Below are 5719 nucleotides of genomic sequence, written 5' to 3' on the forward strand. Positions count from 1 at the left end.
TGCCACCATAAATGAAAGCCCAGGTCATGTATCATGCCAAGAACACAATGAGCATGTTTCCATCCAAGCACAGCTTCCATATATCCCATATATATCCCACATCTGCCACTCTTGAAAAAGATGCTCCACATATGCACCATGTCACCAAAACTGGCTGTATTTTTAATGCCATTGTGCCTGTGGCTGTTGGTTTTTAAGAGTATAGCATTTGTCAGTATTTCACCCATTTGTTTTGTTCTGACAACCTCTGTTTCTTTCCTGTCTTCCCCTCCTCACTAATGAGCAGTAATGTCACATTGTTCCTGAAGGCAGTTTTATGGAAAGAAGACTAAACCTAACATTTTACTTGACCAGCTGATTATGTGCTGCTGTGTAACATCTTTAAAATGACAATTTATTCTGAGAATAGAATCATAGAATCACTTAGGTTGGAAAAGACCCTTAATATTATTGAGTCCAACCATTCCCCTGGAACTGCCAAGCCCACCAACTTCCACATCTACACATCTTAAATCCCTGCAGGGACAGTGACTCCACCACTGCCCTGGGCAGCCCTTGCCAGTGCTTGACAATATATTTCAGAGCAAAGAAATAAACATCAAGAAAAACTAAATAAACCAACTGGAATCACCAAGTTGGGCTTTGAATATGTATCTAGGAATGTTTCAGGCTAATTTCTGCAAACAGTTCTGTATTTGAATAACTTGAATAATCTTTTTGACACGGGTAAACTCCTGTCTGCATGATATACAGGAGCCAACACGGCTGGGGAAGTGCTTTATTTTGCTCCTTAATTATTGCAGTTTCAGGAAGAGGGGAGTTACTGTCTTCTGGTTCCACATAACGAGGTAAAAGCACATTAACTTGCAAGGTGTCACGACATTTCACTAAAAAATAAACCAGCCTAAAGGAAATTATGTAACTCAGTGTAGCTTCTTCTGTTGCATCACACCCCCAAATGAACTGTCACTGGGGGACTGGGGGTTTGTCACTGGGACACCAGCTCTTGTGCTCTTCACGACGTCCTGCACATCCCACCTCCACACCTGTGCAGGGAAGGGGTTATTCTTCTTTAGAAGCACGAAAGAGCCCCTCTTATCACAGAGGAAATTTGTTTCTGAGGGTGGCTGGTAAGTACATTTTGTCTTTTGTGGAAAAGGTGAGTCATATCCTTGTCAGAAATACAAACTGCAGGTGAAAAAGCCCTGAACTGTGTGCTTGGCATTTGTGTGAAAGTCTCCAGATAACAAAACTACATAATGATTATTTGAATGTTTGATATAGATAATTACTGTTTATATAGCTTGATATCTGTACAGATAGCCATGTAACAGCTATGAAGTATAACCTCTTTCACACAGAAGTATATATTAATTTCTGGGAATGGTTCTGGATTCTGGGTGCTTTGTGCTTTGACAGAAGGAGGGTCTCTGGGGCACAGGCTGCCCTTACAGCCTCTCCTGTGGGCATCTGTGAGCAGCCTCCGTTAACAGAAGGCCAGCTGGGAGGAGCCCAACATCCCAGTGGAGGGTCCAGTCTCCCATACCTTGGCTCAGGTGCTCCCAGCCTCTCTGGGGAACACCTCCCACTTTGCTGCTTCCCCACAATTAGGCAGAATCGCCCAGCTGTGATGACATCCCTGTTAAAGGCACCCTCAGGCAGCACATTTAATTCCTTCCACTTGCACTGTGTAGGAACCTGCTGCCCCCACCACCCCAAACTGGCCCCTCAGGTTGCCAAATCAGCCAACCTGCCTCCCTGCACAGAGCTGAGCTCTGGCCATCAGCCAAGTGGCACCTTAGGCTGGGGACTCCCAGCTTGTTGGGCTTCAACAGCTCCTGCCAGCCAGCCTGTTCACCTAACAGGAAAGAGCATTATCCTGAGCCTGGCACACTTAATTCCTTTATCTTGTTCTGCACAGCTTCTTTCCAGCTGAGCAAAGCCAGGATATCCCCTAACTGAATTACTCACAGGCCTGTGGCTGTGACCCTGATGCTGCAGCACAAGCTGAACACAAAGAAAATACTGTGGTGGCAGTGTAGGAAGGAGAGAGGAGAGTGGATTGCCCACCCAAAGCTTGGAAGATGAAGCAAAGACAGGAGGATTTCTACTTTTAGAGGACTCATACACGAAAAGACAACGCAGGAGGAACTGTGTCCTGTCCATACCACCTAAAGAGTCTCTGCTGTGCCTTTTGCAACTGGACTTGTCTATCTCAAATTGGCCTTTTTAGCCACCAGTGTGCTTGTAACAAACGTGGGTAGAGCCCTCCCCAAATCCTTGTGGGCGAAGCCTGGCCATGATGATGATGACATGCTTAACAAACTAATATATACAGGAGCTGTAATTAATTAACTTGAGTTGTTCTGCTGGCTGGTAAGGTACTGATCAGAAGGTTGCAGTGTCTAGGATGGTGTATTTATCAGAAAAGAGCTGAGATTGGTTTTCATGCTGAAGATATTCCTGATTCAACGTCGCTCTGAAGGAAATATTGAAGGAGACAAAATGACTGTAAAAAATATAACCCCCATGTCTTTTATATGCAAGGTTAGGACAAAATGCAAAAAATGGGAACGTGAGCTGTATTTATTACATGGGCTGAACACTTGCCACGTGCCAAAATTTTCCATGCAAATAGAACACTTGTGGGGTGAAATGAAGAGTAGTTTTTTACTGCTTCTGTAAGCACAGATCCATTGTCAGCTCCAAGCTCCCCAGAGCTGTCTATGGACAGTTCTGCACAGTCCTGTTACAGGTTTGTCTATGCCTGTGATTCAGTGTGGACAGAACTGAAACTTCCATGTGTCCCCAGATACTGGTAAAATAAACAGCAGGAGAAAGGGATGATTTTCTGCAGCTTTTCCACCTAGTTCTGCAGCAGGCTCTGGTTACAGGGCAATTTTCCAGTAAGAACAGCTGAGGTCAGAGTGAGAACTAAGAAAGTCAATTAGAAAACAGATCTGTGAGGTACCCTTCAAGACATCTCAATGAGACTTTATAACATGGCCTCCTCATTCCCCTACTTCAAGAGTCTGTATTGAACTACTTACAGTCTATATAAACAGAGTGAAACCAGAGTGTTTTGAGAACCAGATGAGGAGGTTGCCCTTTCCTCCTTCTCCACACCTGGCAGAGATGATGTTTCCAGTAAGATTGACCTGTACAGCTGTACTTGGGGGATTGAATTTCTCTTCTATTCAATTTATTTTCAATTTTCAATTTTTTTCAGTTTTTTTTTTCCCTTGTGCTGCTTGCCTGTCCGGCAACACTTTAAAAGGCCCAACCCCACCTTTACATCCAAGACTCACTGCTGACCACAACCTCTTTCACTAGAGCTTTGTCATCCCAGCCCTCGGTTCAACTCCTGCCATAATTCTTTCTCGTACGTGTTTACATTCCTCATATTCCCACTTCAAACCCTTCACTGCATGACATCCTCTTTGTCACCACACCAGGCTATGTATAATATCTCAGGGAACACCTGTTTTCTGCAGGTTTTCTGTCTCCTTGTCACTGGATCAGCAGGAGTAGCTGGGCCAGCAAGGCAACTCGAGCCCGACGCACTTTCCTGCAGAATCACCACGAGATTTTGGAATACACTGTCAGCACTTTGCTTGGGCAGCACAGGGGGAATTGCTAGTTGTGTTCTCTGCAGTCAGACCTTTTGGCCTTGAGCATGTGGTCTAAGCTGTGTTTTCAAAGCTTCTGCAGTCCTGGGAGCTGGATTGTCCCTCTGTGAGATGAGGCAGCCAGTTCTCACACTGCCTTCTGTCCCTTCCTCCTTGTGCTGATGGTACACCAGGAAAAAAGAGAGAGAGAGAGAGAGAAGACTGTGGATTGGGGGGCCCAAGAACTTGGGCAGTAATTAGGAAATCTACAAAATGGAGTGGCTGGTGGTGGGATCTCACCTGTTTCCCTTGGTAACTGGGTACCTTAAACTTCTCCAGTCAAGCAGCACTGCTGGTGGATGACTGATGGTGGTTTGGCAAGTTCTTTCACCGATTGCCTCGTTACTCCAGGGTGGATCCCACTGGGACTCATAGACCCTAACTGGCACAGCAGGTCACTAACCATCTCATGGGGGCTTCACTCAGCTCCCCATCCCCAACTTCTAGCCCTGGGGGCTGGGTATCCTGAGGACAACTAGCCTTGATATTAAAGAGTGAGGCAAAGAAGAAAGACTGAGGCAAAGAAGACTGTTGTTGATATCCTTGTTGCCAAACAGCAGAGAGGACAAACCCTGGAGCTGGATGCTCAGACACAGAAGGTGCAGCTGCCATCACAGAGGGAAAGCAGGTGAAGAGACAGGGCTCAGCAGAGTGGGAGGACCTGACCTCCTGCATTGAAGCAAAGAAGCCTCCACGCCTACTTTGTTGAAATCCAGTAGGTCTTGCGTTACTGTAAATGGGTTTAATTGTATGTTCAGGTGACAAATCATTCCTCCCAGTATTTAGTCATTAAAAAAAATTCCCAGGGAAAAAAAGCCTGTGGGTGCCAGGTATTTTATGACAGCAAAGTCACTGAGGTGAACCCTCGCCAAGCGTGATGAGGACAAGCTTTTCTCCCAACACACCAGGAGCCTTCCAAGTGTTTTGTTAAAATTTTTGACTTATGGCTTAATGCTCTTCTCTCAGATGGTTACATCTGTCTTGCCAGTGACCAAGGGAATATTGACTGTACCAGGTAGGCTGCCTTAGATCGATGATGGTGCCAGTTGTGTGTAGGTATTGCTCTTGACCCAATCGTTTTATCCCAAACATGGCACTTATATTTTATTGTTTCAAGCACAGTTTACAGTGTTCTTCTGTATTAAAGACTCTCATGTGGCAGCTTTCCACAAGCAGAGATTTTTATTTTTATTTTAGAATAAAAGCAAGCAGAAGATTGTAAGGAATTTATCCAGTTTTGGACAAAAGCTTCATTTGAGAGTGATATTTTAAAGGCAAAAATGTCATACTGTAAGTCTTTCTTCACCCTATAGCATCATTGATTCAATACACACTTGCCTGGCTTCTTAAGAACGCTATTAACTGTAATTTCTTCAGAGTAATGGGATTTAATCATGCACATTTCCACATACTCCCTAGCCTTGGGGCATTTCCAGCTGAAGGTGAGCATGATCAGACCTGAGACAAGAGCACAGGAAAGAGAGGGTGTGGAGGTCATTACGCAGGAGACAATGGGATGAGAAGTTACTCAAAGACCCAAAGCTTTCCTGGGAGGATGATCAAAAAGGAAAAGTCATTTCAGTGTAAGAACATGGAGCAGGTGGGAGAGCAGTGGCAGGAGGAGCAACCCTGTGACTCCCAGAGGTGGCTGTAGCAACCAAAACAGTGTTTATACACTACTTGATCTTTTTAAAGACAAGGGGAAAAGAGGGCAGGAGTAAAGAAAGAGACAGTTTTACCCCACCTTTGTCTGTTGATTTCTTTTACTCTTTTCCTTCTCTTGTGGGTAACTTAAAACCAATGAACTGTGTTTTACTAAAGCTGGTATATGGATTGTTTTAGTGGGTGTTTCCTGTGGAATGGATCTTTGTGCTGAGTGTTTCAGTGAAAGGCTTTTTTTCTTGGTTGTATTTTACTCCTGTAAAAACCTTCTGCCAAAATATCTTATTTTTCTCACTAAATTAAAAAGAATTTCTCTTAGAGAAGAGCGTGCGACTTTTTCTCCAGACATTAGTAAGAGGTTAATAACGAACCAAAAGGTTTTTAAAACG

The 5719-nt window shown here is 44.4% G+C and overlaps 1 long non-coding RNA gene across 1 annotated transcript; it reads left to right on the plus strand.

Annotated features, from left to right (window-relative positions):
• Positions 1–5411, plus strand: LOC135420539 (uncharacterized). Its single transcript, XR_010433588.1, has 2 exons — positions 1–1556; positions 1922–5411. It is a non-coding gene; the product is annotated as an uncharacterized LOC135420539 (long non-coding RNA).
• Positions 5412–5719: the final 308 nt, after the last annotated feature.

This window comes from Pseudopipra pipra, chromosome 11 (assembly GCF_036250125.1).
Source record: "Pseudopipra pipra isolate bDixPip1 chromosome 11, bDixPip1.hap1, whole genome shotgun sequence".
Classification (NCBI taxonomy): Eukaryota; Metazoa; Chordata; class Aves; order Passeriformes; family Pipridae; genus Pseudopipra; species Pseudopipra pipra.